At 45.6% G+C, this 23,886-nt stretch overlaps 1 protein-coding gene and 1 pseudogene across 1 annotated transcript in view; both read right to left on the bottom strand.

Annotated features, from left to right (window-relative positions):
• LOC124556403 overlaps nucleotides 1-23,886 on the bottom strand; it is a 692,955-nt gene that overhangs the window by 581,374 nt on the left and 87,695 nt on the right. The window lies entirely within an intron of this gene.
• On the bottom strand, nucleotides 9,569-9,686 carry LOC124557123 (annotated as a pseudogene).

Raw genomic sequence — 23,886 nt, 5'->3', positions numbered from 1 at the left:
TTTTAAAAAACAAGACTCTATATACTGTATAAATTTAACTGAAGGTAAATTCAGTTGAACTGGAGCTGCTTCATTTAATAATTTTTCTGGTACCGGTGACGATACTGTTCGCTGTGCACTCACTTTAAAGAGACCGCGGCCGCTCCCCTACCAGATGGTTGGCAGCGCGCCCCTCGGGTGGCAGGTGCTCAGCCGTGCTGCGTGCACGATTTGCCACTGGCTGGCTATACACTAGTCGGAGCTCTACTGTGCCCGAGCGCCGAAGCGGAAACGCTGCACGAGGCGCCGTCGTCGCTGAATAGACCGGCACTAGGCAGGGTCTGCTAAACAGCCGTCATTACTAAATTCATTGTATACGAGCAGCACAAATTGAATTGTTACCGCGGGCACGTCGTTAGACTCACAACTACATGTCTGCCTTCAGTTAGATGAGTAAGTTTCAAAGACTTAGATATATTGTCAATAATGGTGCGACGTGAAACTGAATCACCCTTAAGATATCATTCTCACACAGGCAGTCTACTGTATGCAAATCGGGTGCCCCGACATTTGCCTGTCGCAACAAAGGACTCTTCCCATAATTACTTTGTGCTTGCTACATCCCAGTATTCGACAGGGCACTCCAGCGAAGCACAGAACGGGACGAATGTGATGTTCTCATTCCCCAAGCCCTCCGAGTAAGAATACTTACACTCTTACCCAGGGGATGAATGTCCTCCTGGCGCAATCTGTATGGCTCATCTATCTACTCAGTGCGAGTGAGCGAAAAAACAGATACACTACTGGCCATTAAAATTACTACACCAACAATAAATGCAGATGATAAACGGGTATTCATTGGACAAATATATTATACTAGAACTGACATGTGATTGCATTTTCACACAGTTTGGGTGCATAGATCCTGAGAAATCAGTACTCAGAACAACCACCTCTGGCCGTAATAACGGCCTTGATACGGCTGGGCGTTGAGTCAAACAGAGCTTGGACGGCGTGTACAGGTACAGCTTCCCATGCAGATTCAACACGATACCACAGTTCATCAGGAGTAGTGACTGGCGTATTGTGGCGAGCCAGTTGCTCGGCCACCATTGACCAGACGTTTTCAATTGGTGAGAGATCAGGAGAATGTGCTGACCAGGGCAGCAGTCGAACATTTTCTGTATCCAGAAAGGATCGTACAGGACCTGCAACATGCGGTCGTGCATTATCCTGCTGAAATGTAGGGATTCGCAGGGATCGAATGAAGGGTAGAGCCACGGGTCGTAACATTTCTGAAATGTAGCGTCCACTGTTCAAAGTGCCGTCAATGCGAACAACAGGTGACCGAGACATGTAACCAATGGCACCCCATAACATCACGCTGGGTGATACGCCAGTATGGCGATGACGAATACACGCTTCCAATGTGCGTTCACCGCGATGTCGCCAAACACGGATGCGACCATCATGATGCCGTAAACAGAACCTGGATTCATCCGAAAAAATTACGTATTGCCATTCTTGCACCCAGGTTCGTCGTTGAGTACCCCACCACAGGCGCTCCTGTCTGTGATGCAGCGTCAAGGGTAACCGTAGCCATGGTCTCCGAGCTGATAGTCCATGCTGCTGCAAACGTCGTCGAACTGTTCTTGCAGATGGTTTTTGTCTTGCAAACGTCCCCATCTGTTGACTCAGGGATTGAGACGTGGCTACACGATCCGTTACAGCCATGTGGATAGGATGCCTGTCATCTCGACTGCTAGTGATACGAGGCCGTTGGGATCCAGCACGGCGTTCCGTATTACCCTCCTGAACCCACCGATTCCATATTCTGCGAACAGTCATTGGATCTCGACCAACGCGAGCATACGATAAACTGCAATCGCGATAGGCTACAATCCGACCTTTACCAAAGTCGGAAACGTGATGGTACGCATTTCTCCTCCTTACACGAGGCATCACAACAACGTTTCACCAGGCTGCTGTTTGTGTATGAGAAATCGGTTGGAAACTTTCCTCATGTCAGCACGTTGTAGGTGTCGCCACCGAAGCCAACCTTGTGTGAATGCTCTGAAAAGCTAATCATTTGCATATCTCAGCATCTTCTTCCTGTCGGTTAAATTTCGCGTCTGTAGCACGTCATCTTCGTGGGTTAGCAATTTTAATGGCCAGTAGTGTAGCTTCTCCGCAAATAATTACTTGTTCCCGCGATCCACCCACAGTAGCCCTATACTTCACGAAACCATTTGCGGAAGAGGAGATTAGTGTTTAACGTCCCGTCGACAAGGAGGTCATTAGAGACGGTGTACAAGCTCGGGAAGGAAATCGGCGTGCCCTTTGGAAGGAGCCATCCCTCCATTTGCCTGAAGTGATTTTGGGAAGTCATGGATAATCTAAATCGGGTTGCCGGACAGGTGTTTGAACCGTGGTCCTCCCGAATGTGAACCCATTTGTAAACTCTCTGTAGCTTGTGGTTGTGAACGCTTTGTCTAAACATTCGTGTGTGGTAACCACATGAGCCGCTACCACGGACGACATTGTGTAACCTCACCCTAGTCCTAGCTATGGAGTATTCGCAATACTCGGCTTCACAAGGATTTTCTTCAAGAGAAATATGAGCAAGTCTGTATCGTCACACTCATTTCTCAAATGTTGAAAATTAAGAAACATAATTCTTATCAAACTTTACAAGCTTTTGGTGGATTTCTGTAGATGGTAAACCATTAAAAACAAAGAATTTTTGTGACGCATTCTATTCCAGTGTATCTATTTGAAAGAAACACACACTAAACGACTTCCTTAAAATGCTGTATCAATATAATTATTCCACATACCATGTCTACACCTGGCTTACAGTGTTGTGGAACTTGCACTAACTTAACAAAAACAAAATGTGATTGATATCAATGCATCTCTGGGAAATCATTCACCCGTACACGTAACTGAAAGGAAGTTTATGTCTAATATTATATATGGTTCAATACACAACTTATTAATATTGGAGATTTGTACATTATCTGTGGTAATGAGATTTTATTATGGTGCCACGTCCATAGGGGCAGTAATGGGATGCTTTTTTATCATGGTCTGTAATCAAAGAGAATCTTCATATGTCCCAGTGGAACTACAACCTTGTTGCTTCCACTCCGCTGGGTGTTGGGCTCTTCAACTGTGAATTATTTTCTTATGGAACGCTAACGCCATTTTCATACTAACTTTCTATTCAGCTGTTTTTGTTGTTTACCGTATTTGCAATCGATTAAGAAGCCTTTTATTGATTCATCTTCAGAAACTTAGCCACAGTTATCGAAATGGCGCGTACCCATAGTTATATCCTGTTGTCGTACCACATCATCATCTAATGTGTCAAATATTAGACTTTCATAGTCTTATACGAGTTCACAAAGCATCAATAACGCTTGTTGGACCGTGGGGCACGTTTTGGCGATCAACCACATCTCACACATGTTCCTCGGGAGAAATACGAGGTCAAAGTGCAAGCCTAGAAAGCACTAATACCACTCGTTCTTGGAAGACGACATACGTTCCTTGCTACTTGTAGCGGAGCACTGTCCTAACGAAATATTGCATGTGGATTTGGTTGGAAGGGATTAGCTCTCGTACTCCATGGCTTTTCTGAGATTTCCTCAATACTTAAACGTCAAAATCACAGCTTTCTTCCCGGTTTCTGGACAAAGGAAGCCACCACAACAGTATGAGTGTCACCAGTTGAGTCGCTGTGGAGGGCATCATACCACCTATCGAACAAGTCCGTGTCCGTTGGAGTGATCCTTTGTCTAATCAGTATAGTGGAAGAAGCTGTACGGTCCCGCTATGGCAATGCGGACAAGATAGCAGTCATGCCGCTGGTGTATTCCACCCTATTTCTCACATTGTTTCCACATATGTCTTACTGCCCTGGTAGCATTCCTTGCGTTTGTCTGCTTCTTACGATATGACAGATCCTTTTTCCACATATCGACCATTCTATCCATTAGATGTCATTTACAAGCTGACACTGTGTCATTTAACGTCAGCCACGAATATTTGTATATATCTTTTTGTTTCCAGGTTCCTGGACGGCTCTTCACTGAATGAATAAGGCGTCACATTGACCTTATCGGTCGTACTGGGGAGAAATCTTGTGTTCCTTCATGTATGCCATCTTTCTATAACCTTAATTACTTATTGCTGGTATACTCGTACTGTTCCGCGCATCCTCAGAGCTTATTCGAATCATTATTTCGCAGCGTTCTAATCTTCACATACGTTGCATGTATCAGTCTGGCACAATCCAGAAGACGGCGATGATATTCCAGATCATAAATTAATGTTGTCAGCAAAGCTGACAATATTCTGTGAATAACAGTTAATCAGTGTCAACTGAGATGGCTGTTGATCACACCGAGTAGTACTCCTAATGTGAGAGGATGTGACATCCATATACAGGACGAGAGAAAATGTGTTTTTGTACTAGCCGGTGTTGCCTGTTCTTACCAAAATGCCCACCTGCCTTACAAATTTCTGTCCTGACCATGACTCATGCATCACCATCCTCTCACATTCGTGAACATAATTAACCTTTGCCTCTCGATTTAGCACTGTGATTATGCTCAAGCTGTCAACAGAGATAAAGGACAGGTGAGGAGATTTTAACGCTACGTAAATAGACAGATAAACACGTACAGGATGTCTGGAAATTCCTTGTTACAAACTTCTAGGACCTGTAGAGTGGAGTGAGTACATAATGTTTTGAATAGGATGTCCGGAAATTCCTTGTTACAAACTTCTAGGACCTGTAGAGTGGGGTGAGTACATAATGTTTTGAATTGGAACTCATGCCCAGTAACATACCGTTTCCGTGCCACAGACGTTTAAAAACATGTTCGCTAGATAGGTATGTAACAGGATAGTCACGGTTGAGGGTGGTTACGTCTGATCGGCTGATGCCATTTGACGTCTATCATACCTCTCTGACTTGGTCCAGGTTCACTCACGTATCTGAGAGTGTTAAAGCAACGTGGTTGAGTACACGTTTCAGAATACACGGACATGATTCTTCTCAATGGCGAAGCTCAAAGTAATGGAAGAGCTGCTCGTCGCCGTTTTAAGATCGTTCTCCACAACGTCCGACCCCATCGCATAACCTTTTCGCCGCAATTACGCAACTGTTTGGAGAAATGGTGCCTTCACAGTTGTTAGGCGTGACTTTCGTGCTCCAAGGAGACGCCACACATTCGAGTTGGAAAAAGTCGTATTGAATCAGGTTGAAGAGATCCCATCAACGAGTACACGAGCAGTTTGTTTGGTTATTAATGAGTGGAATTGTAGAACAAGTAATGTACTGGGTCACGTCTAATCAATTACTTATAAAAACGATACGTTTCCGGAGACGGGTTCCAATTCAAAATATTATCTACTAAGTCCCCTCTACAAGTCCTAGAAGACTGTAACGGGAATTTCCAAACGCCCTATATATCGAATAAAGCCCTCAGTGACAGACACAGTAGGCTTACTTAATCAATCAACGTGACAGCACGAAAATGATTGGCAAAGCCTCATTACCATCATTTTCTTTGGGCCTTTGTCCCACGTCAACGTGGAGTCGGCCTTGTTACTATGGATTTGGCGATGTTAGTGTCAGAGGGTGGCCCAGTGCCCTTCCTGTCGCCATCCCTTACCCTCCGGGACGGAATTAGTGCACCCCAGTTGACTGCGTCAAGTGTAAGCTGTGAAATATTGCGAACAGTTTCAAATGTCTGCGAGTTGTGTAACTGAGGCGGGACGTCGGGATCAGCCCGGTTTACACCTAGTGATATGTGGAAAACCACCTAAAAAACACATCCAGGCTCACCAGCACACTGGCCCTCGACGGTAATCTGCCGGGCGGATTCGATCCGGAGCCGGCGCGGCTACCCGAGTCCAGGAAGCAGCGCATTAGCGCCCTCAGCGAACCTGGCGAGTAATAATTGGCAAAGCGTACTTAAACATTTCAACTTCTACAGCTTATTTTACCAACATTCACTACGCGGGCAACATGTGCAAATCACCCACAAAAATTATTCAGATACACGAGAAAATGAATGCGAGCGAAAAATTCTGCCAAGTTATGATACAATAAAAGTGAAGCACGTAGAAGACATTATCGAATGTCCGTGTAATTTCGTGTATATACACACCATTGGCGGATATGTAAATGATGATAACTGCAGTTTTCTGTGACGAGTATAACACCACCAGAGTGCAATAGTGTTGTTCGTGTTTAGTGTTCCTAACAGGCCTGATAGCGTATATAATAGGCGAGAACAGCGTTAGATGTTGAGTGATCACTGTGAAGGACACAGATATACCTGGTACTGTGGGGACAGTGTTGTCAGCTACCGACAGAGTTTGTAAGGGGCCTCTTTGTGAGTGTCAAAGTTGGTGGTGGGTCGGATCATCCAATATCTAGAGTTGTGTGACACTAGTTCGATGATGGGCTACATGGAAACGAGAGAGAAGTCATATTCGTCGTCAAGTTTCCAATCGAGCACGACTGACCACCACGAGGGAGGATCGTCGTACTGTGCACCAAGCACATCGTATCCCGCTCACATTCTAGAACAAGTAATCGTTTCCCTAACATTATGTGTCTTCCTGCACCATCGTTTGGAGACCAGCAGTAGCCGGTCTAGGGACTTACCGTCACAATCGCAGGTTACCATTAACAGTATGACACGAGCGGCTGCGTTTGGGGTAATGGTATGACCTGGAAGCATTGACTGATGAAGAACGGAGTCGCATTGTGTTCAAGATGAAATAGCGGTTCTATACTACCCCGGCTGACCATCGTCGGTGAGCATGGCGGCGACCTGGCATAGGTCTCATTCTTACAATGTTTTGGAGAGGTACGGCGGTCTTAGTCCTGGTGTCATGGTGTGGTAGGCCAATGGGTGTGACTTCAGTTCACGACTGGTAATGATTGCGAAAATTCGGACGGCATGACGGTACATCACGGTCATCCTGCGTCCTCACCCGACAGTGTCATGGCGACACTTTAGAGCAGGAAAATGCTCGTCCGTACATGTTACGTGTCTCTGCGAACAGTCTGCGTGATGTTGATGCACTCTCGTGGCCAGAAAGATCACCAGATCTGTCTCCGATAGAAGGTGTGTAGGATCAGCTCATACGTCAACGCCGTCCCAGTGACAGTACACAGGATATCAAGGAACAGTTACATTTGTGGATCATCTAGCCGCAGGAGAGACTGCACTGTTTTGTGACACACTTTACAACAAAATCAGTGCATGTATCCAGGGCAGAGGGGACATAAGGTCATTGTGGTAAGTGGGGCTAACTCGATTTTGTAATCACTGAAACAACATCACATACCCCCTCAACCAGTGAAGTTTCATTTCGTTTTCTCCTCCTTTTTTTGATGCTTCACTTTTCTTGTCAGACAGTTTATCATGACAGAAGTACATTTAGCGTTAATACCACGGCAGTACGGATGTGGTTCTCTCATGATCGTACTAATTACCTATCATTGTAAAATTTATTAATCAATTGCTCGTGACTAGTGAGTAACGAGATGCTTAAATGGTATGTTTTTCGAAATTTGTCAGCCTTCCCTAAACATCTGAGGCTTCATTACTTGGGAACACGGCTACAGTACGGCACCTAAACTGTTGGTCCATGATCCTGGAGGCTGACTGTACCTATCATGTGGGTATCTATTGTCTTCTCAAAGGCGGTTCAAAAAGAGAGTCACTAATCGCCTTGGGTGTTACTTAAACTCTCTGCTCCTCAATGAAATAGATGGCAGACCAAAGGGGTACTATTTTTTAGGGCTAACTTGTGTCTTTTTTAGCAGTTCTTAAAGTATCACTCTGGAATGTTAATTTGCAGACACTAGAGTCTTCAAACATCCAGTTTCAATTACCAGGTGTTTCCCTGCATGTGAAGATGATGATGTTTGGTTTGTGGGGCGCTCAACTGCGCGTTCATCAGCGCCCGTACAAAGTCCGAATTTCTTGCACAGTCCAATTTTTTACACAGTCCAATCTAACCACTGTCCCGAATGATGATGATGATGAAATGATGAGGAAAACACAAACACCCAGCCCCGGGCAGAGAAAATCCCCAACCCAGCCGGGAACCGAACCCAGGACCCCGTGATCCCGAACCAGCAACGCTAGCCACCTTTTATTTATGTTATTTTGTTTTATTTTACTTTTTTCGTTTAAGAGTAGAATTATCAGTTCTGAGCAGGAAGGGCAGGGGTCAAAACCCAAAGCCTGTCCGCGTTGCCTGCCCCCTCCCATCCCTGAATCACTCCCTCAAGTAGGTTTTTTTTTACCGGGAACAGGGCAAATAAACAAAATATTTTTATTGGTACGAGCTTAAATACAACAGAAATGCCATCCTTCCGGCGGAAATGAAACGAGACATTACACTCGAACAAGGCGAGCAAATTGTTTTGTTAAGAAGGTGCCGCGCGGGGTAGTCGTGCGGTCTAGGGCGTCTTGTCACGGTTCGTGCGGCTCCCACCGTCGGAGGTTCGAGTCCTCCCTCGGGCATGGGAGTGTGTGTTGTCCTTAGAGTAACTGGGTTTAAGTTAGATTAAGTAGTGCGTAAAGCCTAGGGACCGATGACCTCAGCAGTTTGGTCCCATAGCCCTTACCACAAATTTCCAACTAACAAGGTGCAGCAAAAAAATAATAACAATAATACTAATATAAGCAAAGAGATGTGAAGCAATAGACAGTAGAGTTGGGGGAATAACCAGTGTGTTCTGGTGTAGTGCACAAAAGAAAGGAGGCGCGTGTCCATGCGTCTACTCCACTATGGGTTACGATATAGAAAGTAGCGAGGAGAGTCTCAGATGTCAACAGGGAGGGGGAGTATTGTCCGCGTGTAGCACCATCCAGCTGAGCGGGGATGACGTAAAGATCGCGTGTAGGTAATCGGCGAAGAAGGCGGTAGCGCGGTCGGTGGTCAACTTCACTGTGGGCGGTTTGTAAGTACAGCCAGAAGTCAAGGCGTTATTTGTCGCTATCATTATACATGTAGGTAATCGTCCATCCCTTGACCCATAAATCGCATGATTTTTGGTGGCGGGGAAATACGTATCCTCAGGATGGATAAAAGTCCATCGGTCAATCGAATCCGGCGGAACGCGGAGGTAACAAGCAACGAACTGTCGGCCAAGTTTCCAGACGTCACTGGTGGCAGCATAAGTCAGTTGGTGGATATCGTCATCCATGAGGTGGCAAATGGAACAAAGCGGAGAGTCCGTTAGTCCGATGGCGTGAAGACGTTGATTTGTCGCGAATTTTCTACTTGCGACGTGGTGCCATGTTGTCCGGACGTTGGGGGGAAGGAAAGTCTAGTGGATATGACGGCAAACCGCGAGCTACCCCTTGATGGAGGTGTGAGTTCGATGTTGTTGCTGGATATATAACGAAGAAGTACTCACCCAGTCTTCAGGCCTACCGGGACCATCCGACCGCCGTGTCATCCTCCGAAGCCATTCTTGACCGAAGCCACTACTATTCGGTCGAGTAGCTCCTCAATTGGCATAACAGGCTGAGTGCAGCCCGAAAAATGGCAACAGCGCATGGCGGCCTGGATGGTCACCCATCCAAGTGCCGACCACGCCCGACAGCGCTTAACTTCGGTGATCTCACGGGAACCGGTGTAACCACTGCGGCAAGGCCGTTGCCTATAACGATGAAGTGGGGTGTAAACATCTTTAGGTCGAGAAGAACGCGTGGACGGTAAGTGTGTGTGAGCATAACTGAAGTCGACGATGATGGTTCAAATGGCTCTGAGCACTATGGGACTTAACTTCTGAGATCATCAGTCCCCTAGAACTTAGAACTACTTAAACCTAAGGAAATCACACACATCCATGCCCGAGGCAGGATTGGAACCTGTGACCGTAGCGGTCACACGGTTCCAGACTGTAGCGCCTAGAACCGCTCGGCCAATCCGGCCGGCCGTCGACGATGAAATAAGAAATGTGCGTCAGATGGTGCTTGATGTTTCCGACTGGTACTGTAGGCATTATGGTTGCGGGCATAAGAATTTCCAGCAAGCTACGCGTAAGGGAGGTGCCCACGTTCCACTGCTTGTGCATGGTGGACATGTACAAGGACGCCGCTCGGAGTCGCACATTGACAAGACCGTGGCCTCCCGCTCGCGGGGGAAGGGTGAGCGTTTCGTAGGGGATCTTAAAGAACGTACCGTACGTAACAGAGTATCCGAAAGGAGACTGGAAGCTGCGTCCAATAGTTGATGGCAGCAGGAGTACCTGTGCGATGTGGACCATTCTGGACGCCACATGTTGATTGAGGTATTGGACACATTGTAAAGAATCGAGTCGGCGGAGGAGATTTTGTCGCACCGCCGTGCGTATAATTTGGAGTGCCCGCCGAATATTGATACCAGTGGAACGGCGCACGGTGGAGGTGAAAATGATACCAAGGTATCGTAGTTTCTGGACACACGGAAGAGGTACTAAGTCGTCGTGTGAGAGCCCGCGTGCAATGTACATCGCCGTGGATTTAGCCACATTCATGTTACTGCCCGCTGCAGTTCCGTACATTGATAGCAAATCAAGCACCGTTTTTGTTTCACACCGTGAGCGGACCAAGAGGAGGAGGTCGTCCGCATACGCACGACACCGAAAACTATGCTGTCGCAAAGTGAGACCAGAAAGGTGGCTCGTCAGACTCCCGACGACTGGCTCCAGGTTTATGGCATAGAGTAGGGTCGAAAGTGGGGAACCTTGCCTTACGGAAAGCCGGATCGTTACTGGTCCCGTCGCACGGCCATTGACCTGAATCAGCGACTCGGCGGTGCCGTACAGGCGCCGTATGACATTGATAAAGCCTGGTGGAAAACCCATTCGGCTCATCACTGAGAACAGAAAACGATGCCGTACCTTGTCGAATGCGCTGTCATAATCGATGGCAACCACCGCGGCGCGGAGTCTGCACGCCACCGCCAGTGCAGTAAAATCACGACATTCTCCTGTGTCCGTTTGTATATTAACAGAGCCACCCGTAGTTGTCTGTTGCGGGGATAGAATGCTAGGCAGTATCTTGCGGCATCGCGTCGCCAGGAGACGTGTAAAATTTTTACAGTCTGCGTTAAGCAGTGTCAGGGGATGGTAATGTGCTGTCGTCACTGGCGGTGTCGATGGATGGGTATAATAATTCCCGTGACAAAGGACGGCAGTACGGCGTTCCCCACCGTCATCAGTTCATGAAACATCGTCGTCCACCGTGACGCCATTAGTGCGAGGAAAGCGCAATAAAATTCTATCGGCAATCCGTCGACGTCAGGTGACTTATTCAGAGCACCTTTATTGATTGCATCGTGGACTTGGTCATGCGTAACTGGCTCCATCAGCTCGTCCGCTTCATCGCTAGCGATGGTGCGAGTTACGTGTGGTAACACAGACTCCTCAGCGTGGTTTTTGGTAGTCTCCTCCTGGTATATTGTGTGGCAGGGAATTGACGAACTCGACCTGGCAAGTGACTTGCTGGGCGCGACAGATTTAGATCTCGGTGATGAGTCGTTGTCGTCGGTGTTTCCTATCGGAGGTGATATGATGCACGGTGGGATGTTCTTGTTCCGCCAAATCTTAACGTCGGGTCCGCACCATCGCCCTCTGCAGTCGACGGCGTGTCAACGTTACAATTTGTGCCTTAATCCTGCTGCGCTCCCTCTGGGTGTCAGGGGTGGGCGGCTGCGCGTCCAGGTCGCGGAGAACGGCGTAGAAATAGTCGGTAGCGTGCCGGCGCCACGCAGCTACTTGTCATACTGAATCAAGGTACGTCGAATGGCAGGTTTGGCACATTCCAACCACCAAGTGAAGGTCGTGCAACACTCAGGTAAGCGACGTTCACAGGTGGCCCATGTCTCGGTAGCACGTTGAAGACATTCGGGATCATGAAGATGGGAGGTGTTTAGCTTCCACGGTGCACGACTACGCCGGACCACTTGCTGGGGAAGGAGAATGTTGCAGATGTAGGCACAGTGGTCCGAAAGGCCAAGGGCCGAAGCTCTGCACCTTGGATTGCAGGTGTGAGTTCCCGAGAGACGTAAAACCCTCAAGGCGGCTCGTGGAGTGACTCGTCTGGTTCCCGCGCCCGGGTTCCCGGGTTCGATTCCCGGCGGGGTCAGGGATTTTCGCTGCCTCGTGATGACTGGGTGTTGTGTATGTCCTTAGATTCAAATGGTTCAAATGGCTCTGAGCACTATGGGACTCAACTGCTGAGGTCATTAGTCCCCTAGAACTTAGAACTAGTTAAACCTAACTAACCTAAGGACATCACAAACATCCATGCCCGAGGCAGGATTCGAACCTGCGACCGTAGCGGTCTTGCGGTTCCAGACTATGTCCTTACTTAGGTTTAAGTAGGTCTAGGTTCTAGGGGACTGATGGTGGTGGTGGTTGTTGGGATGTTTAAGGGGGACCAAACAGCTAAGGTCATCAGTCCCCCAGAGGGGGACGTTGTTTGCATGTTCGTCCCTCTGTGTCGGAAGAGGGGAGTGATGACCATAGATGTTAAGTCCGATAGTGCTCAGAGCCATTTGAACCATTTTTGACTCGTCTGGTAAGTATGTCCAGGCGCATCACTGTGCCAAACTTCCCAAGTGTCGCGGAACAACAGATCACGGACGACAAGACGCAGTTTTTGACAGGTGTTGTAGTGGTTCATTTGATCCTTAGGGTGTAGGACACAATTAAAATCACCCCCAAGCAAGTAATTGTCACAGCGTCCAAGAAACAAAGGGGTGATTTCTTCTGAATAGAAGTGTGCCCCATCGCGTCTGCGGGTGGAGCCTGACGGAGGGTAAATGTTGACAATACGCGTCCCCATGACGGTGATGGCCATGCCTCTGGTGGATGGAAGGTATGTGATATCAGCCACTGGAATGCCTTCTCGTGCGTAGATGGCTACGCCGCATCCCAGGTGGTCACCAGGAGAAGTCTAAGTGTTATATCCCGCGACGTCTGTAAGTGTGGCCAAGTGTACTTCCCGTAGTAGTGCGATGTTGTCGCCTGATGTCCATATCATCTCTCGCAGCAGTTGAAGTTTCACGGGGGAGGTAATGGTGTTAGTGTTGATCGTCGCTACTCGGTAGTTTTGCAGCCGTACCCCGCCGTGGAGGGGAACTCCATCAGCGGAGGGTGAAGAGGGGCGAGACAATGGCGAGTCATGCCGGACGCTACCAGTCAGCGTTATCGGCGGCGTAACTAGGCTTCCGTCTGGGGTAGCTCTGTCCTCAACGTGTGGTCCGGGCCTTCGTCAACTTCGTTACTCTACGCCAATGAAGGCGATGTCGTTGTGACGTTCGTACGTTGCACTTCGGTCGTATGAGTTGAAGACGTCTCGGCGGCAGTCGCAATGGTGGAGCCCATTGGTTCAGGTGCACCTGGGCGAGCTGGCAGAGTAGGCACCGGCACAGCCACAGTCGGCGTCATGTCGTCATTCGTATCGTCGTGCAGGTTCTCCGAGGCCTCGTCGGGCCGGACGGCCTCTGGAGCTTCAGCGGGACGTGATCCGTCTCGTTCCGAGACCGTATGACGCCTCCTCTCGCGCCTTTTAGGTGGTCGTTGTTTGCATGTTCATCCCTCTGTGTCGGAAGACGGAATGGAGTCGCGGCGCTCTGGGAGGAAAGCCTTCGCAGAAACGATAGTTAGTTAGTTACGTGTTCCATTGATCAATATCACGGAAAACCGTTATGATGGGGAACGTGTCAAATGCACAAGAAATGCACACAGGAAACATGGGTTTTCTTATATTATAGTGTTATTCCTGTTATACCTAAATATTTCTGTTATCTATCCCATTCCCTTAAATGGCACAAAATGCATATATTATATCTCCAGATTTATTTACTCACATTCAATAATTCATCTATGGTGTAGAAAGAGTTGTCAAGGAGGTATGATTTCAGTTTGTTTTTGAAACTATTACTGCTGTCTGTCAGACATTTTATTTCATCTGGTAATTTATCAAAAAGTTTTATAGCAGCATATTTTACCCCCTTCTGTGCCAAAGATAGGTTAAGTAAAGGATAGTGTAGGTCTTTCTTTTTTCTGGTATTGTAATCATGAATGTCGCTGTTGATTTTAAACTGGTCCATGTTGTTGAGAAAAAATTTCATTACTGAGTAAATGTACTGTGAAGCAGTTGTAAGAATTCCTAACCTTTTAAACAGATGCATACAGGATGTGCGACTATGAACCTCACACATTATTCTAACTACTTTCTTTTGAGCAGTGAATGCCTTTTGCTTAAGTGTTGAGTTGCCCCAGAATATTATTCCGTATGACATCAGAGACTGGAAGTATGCAAAGTATGTTAGCTTTCTAATTTCTGCATCCTCAAAATTGGTAATTATTCTGATTGCAAAAGTTTCTGAACCTAGTCGCTTTAGGAGATCCAAAATATGACTTTTCCAATTAAGATTCTCATCTATATGTACATCCAAAAACTTAGTGTGCTCTGCCCTGGCTACTGACTTCCTTTGATGTGTTATGTTCATTTAAAAAATTATACTTTTTGCAGCAGAAAATTGGATGGACTGTGTTTTTTCAAAGTTCAGAGCAAGCCCATTCGCAGAAAACCAATTAATAACTTTTCCAAAGACCTTATTTGTATCATTTTCTATCGGAATTTCTTTTACTGGATTAATAATTATGCTTGTATCATCAGCAAATGCCGGCCGGTGTGGCCGAGCGGTTCTAGGCGCTACAGTCTGGAACCGCGTGACCGCTACGGTCGCAGGTTCGAATCCTGGATGTGTGTGATGTCCTTAGGTTAGTTAGGTTTAAGTAGTTCTAAGTTCTAGGGGACTGATAACCTTAGAAGTTGAGTCCCATAGTGCTCAGAGCAATTTTTTCATCAGCAAACAGTGTCAGTTTAGCATCCTATTTCACATAAGAAGGGAGGTCATTCACATATATCAAGAACAGGAGGGAACCCATGATCGAACCTTGTGGAACACCTAATGTAATTTCACCCCAGTTAGATGAAGTGGCAAACTCCTTTGAATCATTTGAAGCATATAAAGAGATTTTTTGCTTTCTGTTCTGTAGATATGACTAAAACCACTCATATGATGTTCCATTTATACCATAGAATTGTAATTTCTCCAGCATAATGTCATGGTTCACACAATCAAATGCTTTGGATAAGTCGCAGAATATTCCTACTGGTGACATTTTACTATTTAAAGACTCTGTTATGTGGACAGTGAAATTGTGAAGGGACGTCCATATCATCGGTCGGGTGGGGATCGTAAGTCGTCGCTGTTGGTAGGAAAGCCAGAGTAGCGTCAGGTTGTGAGTGCGACGCGTCGACCCCTGCGATATCCGTATGAGCAGGAAGGGTCACCGGTACATGGTCTGACGGGCGGCGGCCGGTGGGAGGAGAAGAGAGCGCCGATGCGCAGGTAATCGGTGAAACCGTCGTCCGAGTCAGAGGCGCCACGGTAGCGGCTGGCAATTTGGTGATTCTTCGCTGAAGACACTCAGACCTAAGGTGGCCTCCTTTGCCACATCCGGAACAGGTCCTGGGTTGGCCGTCGCATATGACGACCGCGCGGCATCCGCTAATTTGTAGGTAAGATGGCACGTGGCGATGGAGATCGATGGTGATCTGTCGTACACCGTTAAGAACGGGGTACGTTTGGAATTGCGCCCAGAATTCGGCAGTGTGGCCTTGTACAGTCCCATGGGGGCGGAAAGCCGCGATAACGTCTTCCACCGGGAGCTCGAACGAGAGTTCGAAAACTCGTATGGTGCGCATTCACAAGCCTGCGTGGTCGACGGTGACCGCACCGATATTTCCGTCGGCGTGGCAAAAGCGTAGTCCGTGTTTGGTGTCTCGAAGTATTCTTTCGCACTTTGACGTACACCATACTGCTTAATATGGACAAATGGAAGCCCAAGATGTCGGAAGCTGGGATCCTTTGGTCTTGTGTAGTCGTTGCAGAAGTTGAAATATAGTGTTGATTTTCTAAAACGGTTGACCATGGTTCTAGTACACGTAAGCGACGCGTGACGGCCGCTGAAATGTAAACAACAGCGAGTGCGTGTGCTCCGCAGACGGAAACAACAGCACGTCCGCACTGTACGGCTGTGAAAGCCGGATTGTCGCGGTCATCAGCGCCCGTACAAAGTACCAATTTCTTACACAGTCCAGTTTTTTATACAGTCCAATCTAGCCACTGTCACGAATGATGATGATGATGATGATGATGAAAACACAAACACCCAGACCCCTGGCAGAGAAAATCCCCAACCCGGCCGGGAATCGAAATCAGGACCCCGTGATCCAGAGCCAGCAACGCTAGCCACTAGACCACGAGCTGCGGACCCTGCATGTGTTTGCTTTTCTTCAATCTACAAAATTATAAATGTTTATAATCTTATATCCATCCCTAGAGGGTGTGAGAACACGTGTTTCTTCGCAATATATTGGTAATGAAAGAGTTCTCATTGCAAACATTATGTAAGCATTATGATATATAGAGACACAACATCAACGACGACAAAGTTAGTTCAAGTCATAAGTAACGCAGGATAGCATTGGGACGTAATAGGAATTTGTTCATACCTGCACAACAGACCCCTGCTGACTGATGTCGTAGTTGCTGATCCATAATTCCAAAACTATCCGGTTCACGAGTCCTGACACCTTCGGTTATCGCGAAAGTAAAATCATTAGACCTAATGATATAGGGAAATGCAAGAGGTGGGAGTTTGTAGGTCAACAGAAGTAGAAAATTTTGAGGTTCTGGGAGTGATCTTGAGTCTTGCGAATTGTAACAGATTGATTTTTGAAGCTGTGAAAGAGGATTTAAAGTCAAAGTTATTAAAGAACGGAATTTTATTTTGTGTTCTCTGATAGGCTAAACCGGGATGTACTGCCTATGCAGCGATATCGTGTACCGGGATACCTACAGTGGAATAAGTGAAACTAGAAACGGAGCGAACCTAGAGGGTATCATAATACCGAATGAATAACTCATTTGCTGGTTAGCTCATCTGTAGCATCGTCAGTTATCCACTTGTTGTCACTTTTGTTTCAGATGTCATTTCATCGAATTAGCGCAGTAGTGCCCAAGCTGAAAATATTCGGTTCGAATCATAGTTGTGCAATACGTTTTAAGTGTCAGAAGTTTGAAACTGCCTCAAGTAAGATTTCAAAGTAGGAAAACATCTGCAGACCAGCCTTTACCTCTGCTTTCTCTTAGTGACGTTTTTTATTTATTTTTCTTATTTTACATATCTAGTGCCGTAGTACCAAATTGAGAAGCCAATCTCCATGGTCATGGGACGTGTCAGTACATGAAATTACAACAGAAAAGTAATAACAGATAAGACAAAATGTTTACAAATCCTAAAAAGACGAAAAGCTATAAGTTAACATAAACGATGTTAACATTACAGCACGGAAATCAGCTTCATTTGTCAAGGAGCTCTTTGACAAAATAGAAGAAGTGACCCATGAGGAAACTGTTCAGTTTAGATTTAACATCGCGTTGATTACTGGTAAGTTTTATAAATTCTTGTGACAGTTTATTGAAAATGGATACAGGAGAATACAGCACGCCTTTCTACAGAAGAGTCAAGGAAGTGCTATTCAAATTCAGATTGGATTTCTGCCTAGTATTAACTGAGTGAAAGCTGCTAATTCTTGGGAATAAGCAGATATTGTTAACAAGAAACGACATTAAAGAATATATATACTGAGATGCCAGTGTCAGAATACCGACACTGATGATCAGCGGTCGACAGGAGGTTCGCAAACTTACGCAAGTTGTTGTCCTAACCTCCCATTTCTGAACCAAAAATACCCTTTGAGGAAGTGGAAAAGTTACCCCAAAATATAATATCATGCGTCCTAAGCAAATAAAAGTAAGTGAAGCAGACGTGTCAGATTGTAACTTACTTCAGATATTGTTCTAATAGTAAAAATGGCAGCATTAAGTATTTGACAAGATCCTAAACATGGGCTTTCCACGATAGTTTACTATCTATCTGAACACCTACAGATTTGAACTCTTCAGTGTCACTAATCACATGCCCATTCTGTGTATTAAAACATCAGGTTTTGTTGAATTGTGGGTTAGAAATTGTAAAAACTGAGTCTTAATGTGAATTAGCGTTAGTCTGTTTTCTATAAATCATGAACTTACATCCTGAACTCCACTATCTGAAACAGTGCCAATGTTAGACAGGCATACTAGAAGGTATATCATTTATATACTATGTGATCTAAAGTATCCGGACTCCTGGCTGAAAATGACTTACAAGTTTGTGGGGCCCTCCATTGTTAATGCTGGAATTCAAAATGGTGTTGGCCCGCCCTTAGCCTTGATGACAGCTTCCACTCTCGCAGGCATACGTTCAATTAGGCGCTGGAAGGTTTCCTGGGGAATGACAGCCCATTCTTCACGGACTGCTGCACAGAGGAGAGGTATCGATGTCGATCGGTGAGGCCTGGCATAAAGACGGAGTTCCAAAACATCCCAAAAGTGTTCTATAGGATTCAGGTTATGACTCTGTGCAGTCCAGTCCATCACAGGGGTATTATTCTCGTGTAACCACTCCCCCTCAGGCCGTGTATTATGAACAGGTGCTCGATCGTGTTAAAAGATGCAATTGCCATCCCCGAATTGCTCTTCGACAGTGGGAAGCAAGAAGGTGGGTATAACATCAATGTAGACCTATGCTGTGATAGTGCCATGCAGAACATAAGGGATCCAAGCTCCCTCCATGAAAAAAACGACCACACCATAACATCACTGCCTCTGATTTTCACTGTTGGCGCTACACACGCTGGCAGATGACGTTCACTGGGCATTCGTCATACCCACACACTACCATCGGATCGCCACGTTGTGTGCCGTGATTCGTCACTCCACAAAACGTTTTTCCACTCTTCAGTCGTCCAATGTTTACGCTCCTTACACCAAACGAGGCGTCGTTTGGCGTTTACCGTCGTGATGTGTGGCTTATGAGCAGCCGCTCGACCATGAAATCCAAGTTTTCTCACCTCTCGCCTAACTGTCACAGTATTTGCAGTGGATCCTGATGCAGTTTGGAACTCCTGTGTGATGATCTGGATGTCTGCCTATTACACATTAAGACCTTCTTCAACTGTCAGCGTTCTCTGTCAGTCAACAGATGAGGTCTGCCTGTACGCTTTGTGCTGTACGTGTCCCTTCACGTTTCCACTTCACTGTCACATCGGAAACAGTAGACCTATTGATGTTTAGGAGTGCGGAAATCTCGCGTACAGACGTATGACACAAATGACACCCTATCACCTGACCACGTTCGAAGTCCGTGAGTTTCGCGCAGCGCCCAATTCTGCTCTCTCACGATGTCTAATGACTACTGAGGTCGCTGGAGTTCAAATGCCTCTGAGCACTATGGGACTTAACATCTGAGGTCACCAGTTCCCTAGAACTTAGAACTACTTAAACTTAACTAACCTAAGGACATCACACACATCCACGCCCGAGGCAGGATTCTAACCTGCTACCGTAGCGGTCGCGCGGTTCCCGACTGAAGCGCCTAGAACCGCTCGGCCACAGTGGCCGGCACTGATATGGAGTACCTGGCAGTAGGTGGCAGCACAACGTACCTAATGTGAAAAACGTATGTTTTTAGGGATGTCCGGATACTTTTTATCACATAGTGTATCGTTCTACAGCACAGTATTTCACTACAGACATGCTCACGACACAGCTACACATTGTGTCGCTAGTTGGTAGAACATGTTCGTTTAAGAATTAGAGACACAAAAAAAAAAACCGAGTAAGAAGACACAGCGTGGTTGGGTGACCAGTGGAATCCGTTTTCTTTCTTTTCAGGGGTGTATCTGGCGAGTATTGACAAGCTAAAGAAGATGGAAATTAGGGTCTCCGAAAAGGAAAAAGTGAGATTAGGGTTTGCTGTTCCTTCGCAGTCGATATCACACGAGAAAAAATTCGTTTTGTGCAGGTACGTGACCGAAAATCTTTTGTGACTTTTACGATGAAACTGTTTCAGCATTCGTTTAAACTCTTCGGGGAAACCACGAAAAACTTGTTTGGCGGAGATTGACCGTTGCCCATCCCGAATGTCTATCCAGCCCCCTAAATATTGCGTCACCTCGCTCAGAGACAATACTGTTGTAATTAATTCTTTTTATTAATGCGATTACACCTTTCTCCCATGCGCTGATAACAATGTAAGCCGAAAACATGCTAACAGGAAAAAGAGAAGCATAGATAATCCTCTCTCTTTTTCTTTTCGCTCATTACAACCAAAACTCTCAATATTTTTTGACTGCCGAAAGAACTAAGCCTGGCTGTGATCCACATACAATAGGTGGCTGTAAGTCACCAGACAACACACTGAAGGTGCTCTGTATGCAGACACAATGCATAAACTTCGTGCCGGCCGTAGTGGCCGAGCGGTTCTAGGCGCTACAGTCTGGAACCGCGCGACCGCTACGGTCGCAGATTCGAATCCTGCCTCGGGCATGGATGCGTGTGATGTCCTTAGGTTAGTTAGGTTTAAGTAGTTCTAAGTTCTAGGGGACTGATGACCTCAGAAGTTAAGTCCCATAGGGCTCAGAGCCATTTTAACCATTTTTTGAACCATAAACTTCGTGCACGTGTTTAATGCCAAAGTGAGTGAACGAAGAAAAAAAATGGTTCAAATGGGACTTAACATCTGAGGTCATCAGTCCCCTAGACTTAGAACTACTTAAACCTAACTAACCTAAGGACATCACACACATCCATGCCCGAGGCAGGATTCGAACCTCCGACCTAGCAGCAGCGCGGTTCCGGACTGAAGAGCCTAGAACCGCTCGGCCACAGCGGTCGGCGACTAAATGAAGAAAAGTAATTTCTAACAGGATGTCACAGTATGCGCTCACTGGCATTCCTCTAGACAGACTTTATAGTAGTTACATATGCTCTAGCCCACAGTTTGTGAGTTATTGCGAAGTGAAAAGAATCGAGGAAGTACTGTTAGCTACTAAGTTATGTGTTAGGACTCGTTGAACCGCAAAGAACAGTACACGAACCAATCCCCTATTGAGGAGGACTTCCGACGCAACTCAGGGTGAGAGATCAATGACGGAAAGATCCACTGAGAGGCGGCAGATTACAGTTTTCATTCCATAAACGTGTCGCTGGCCATAAAACATAGACAAGAACAGGGGAACCACTTCGAGTACTGCAAAAAATGTCGCGAAGGACCTGTGGAGGTGTGGTGGTTTTAGTCAATGATGTGAGGGGTTATGCTAAACAATGTAGCACATATATGGGTTATGTAAACACGACGGATGCGTGACGAAAGGTACTTACCTGATGTTATTGGACAGCACTGTAATTTAGTGGGTGTGGCGTGATTGTCTAGTTTGGACACATGTCACTATTTTTAATCGATAGGAAAACGTAGTCAAGCGCTCATGCAATAATTTTTACATCGGCTTACATTACACACTGTAGCAATAGTTTGTGACTGCACCTCTTTGCCTCAGTCCCTCTTCAAAGCCCCGACCTATATTCCTTGAACATCTTTCCGGTGAACTAGAGCGTTAGTTGTGTGCAAAGTGAAACTTAAAAACTGTTCGTCATGACTTGGGATTGTCAGAAACAAATTCCGCGTCCAATACATTTTTTCCACGCGCTGTGCATCCTTTAAAGATAGAACACGGGAAATATGACAAAGGAAACTATGCACGTTTGTAGTCTTTGAACTGACAGCTTCCTTCTACTTGAAGGCAGCCCCTCAGAGCCTTGGAAGGTACTAGCTAGGTGGAAGCATATTTTAAACATTAACCTTAATGGCTCCTTGGTCAAATGACGACGTTAGCTGACTTGACCCATAATGACGGTTACTGTAGGACTGCTCCGGCTATTTTGTAACCGAAATTTTAAAAATATAGACTAGGTTACGGTTACTCAAAATTGTCGGAGATAAGGTTTCGATAGACGTAAACAGGAACTTCCGCAGCTGGAATTCGCCAACGCACGGAGGTGCCGTGATTTTCGACAGGGAAGCAACAAACCGAATAAATCGAAATTACATTATTACTGTGTAACGAGCCACCGGAGACCAGTGGTCCCTGATACCAGAATACTCATAAAATATCCCAGAAGAGCCTCAGAAATGTTTTTGGCGGAGCACGAATTTTTTCAGCAGATCTGAACTTTCACAGCCACACGGGCCTGTCTCATTCGGAAGCGATGATCGTCGGTCAGTGAACTGGACAGGCCCTCAGGTCAGGTCATCACAACACACCGTGATTGCAATGTAATTTCAGACGGTAGTTGTTGGGTTGTTATATTAATAGGCGTCGGAAGCGACCACAAGCGCCGTAATCTGTTGCCACGAGTTAATTAGAGGAGTCAGTTTCAATGCGTAGCCGAATCAGCGAGGTTGCCGTAGGAACTCCGTGACGAAACAGTGTCGCGGTAATTAAAATACACCAAGATGTATTAGCTGCATCGAAATAAAAATTAAATCAGTGCAATACAATGAAGATACATGCAAGTGAATCCTGGATGTCATAGAGAATTTACAAACAGTAGTTTCACCTAATTTACTTGTAACTTTAACGACGGGAGAGCGGACTGAAATCTTGCTCAAAGATTATGGACCGTGCGAGTAGAATGTTATTTATCGTTATTCTGGATACAGGCAGTTCTTTCCTGTGAAGTATGGTAATTATTTCGTAATGCAACTAAGCGTATACAGATAACTGTTACAGCAGGTGCGGTGGAGAAAGCAACTGATATTTGGGCAGTACAATGAAAAAAGTAACAGCAGTGAAGTTTAACTCTAATCCTGATTCTCTTCTAAAGCTGTATCACAAAAAGGAAGAAAAAAGTACCGCAGTCAGCTTTTGTTGCAAATATTTTTTTGTAATTACGTGTGTCATTTATCATTTGCCATTGTAAACAGAAAATCATCTCATAACTGCATGAACGTACAAAAAATATTCCGAAACTTATAAATAAACTGTAAAAATAGACATATCGGAAAAACACAAGCGCAGTAGTTCTCTTAACTGAATACCTGTATAGCGCATCCTATTACTACCAGTTAAAGACAACACAAACTAGTTTTGTTGTTAGTGTGTCCTAAGTAAATATTTTTTAAAACTACATAGAAAGCTATGTAATACTTTACGCATTGCCAGAAAAGTAATAAGGTCGCAGAAGAGCGACCATAAAACCTGAGTTTGACGCGTTCTGCTGTTGTCATAGTAATAACAATGCACTCTACATTTTTAAACCATCAACGTCAAGAACTGTCTTACGACGAACAAAGGACTTCGCTACGAGGTCCGTCTTTATGCCAGACCACTGAAAGCATGTCATCACCACGAAACGATATAAAAACTGCTAGCTGTTGAGTGTTATCAACGTGGAGCTATAAGATTTAACCACTCAGTTTAAATACCAGTTCCTTCTTCCTTTTACTTCTTCACTTTCTGTCGATTTACTTTGAGTGAAGTAATACGTAAACGTACTTTCACTTCAATTAAATTTTCCGGTAATATTTCTCTCAATTTTTCTTCCACCTCTACACTGTCGATTGGTAATTATAAAAGATAATAAAGTTATTGCTACAATAGTTACTACAGTAGTGTACATAACGCAGAAAAAATATTGTCTCAATCAACCATCACAATATGTCGAAAATTATTTCTTATTATCGGGCATGGTTGTATGTACCTTTTCAGAATGGAGGGGTAATAACATTGCTGTGATGTTATGTGAGTGCAAAACTCTAGATTAGATTCGCAAATAGTCATAAAACAACAGACATTTCGTTTCAACACACAAATAATAAATGAAACACAGTCAAAGTCCACTGAGACG

The sequence above is a fragment of the Schistocerca americana genome, chromosome X, assembly GCF_021461395.2.
Source record: "Schistocerca americana isolate TAMUIC-IGC-003095 chromosome X, iqSchAmer2.1, whole genome shotgun sequence".
Classification (NCBI taxonomy): Eukaryota; Metazoa; Arthropoda; class Insecta; order Orthoptera; family Acrididae; genus Schistocerca; species Schistocerca americana.
The sequence above is the reverse complement of the archived record's forward strand: the minus strand, read 5'-3'. Positions and strand labels throughout refer to the sequence as shown.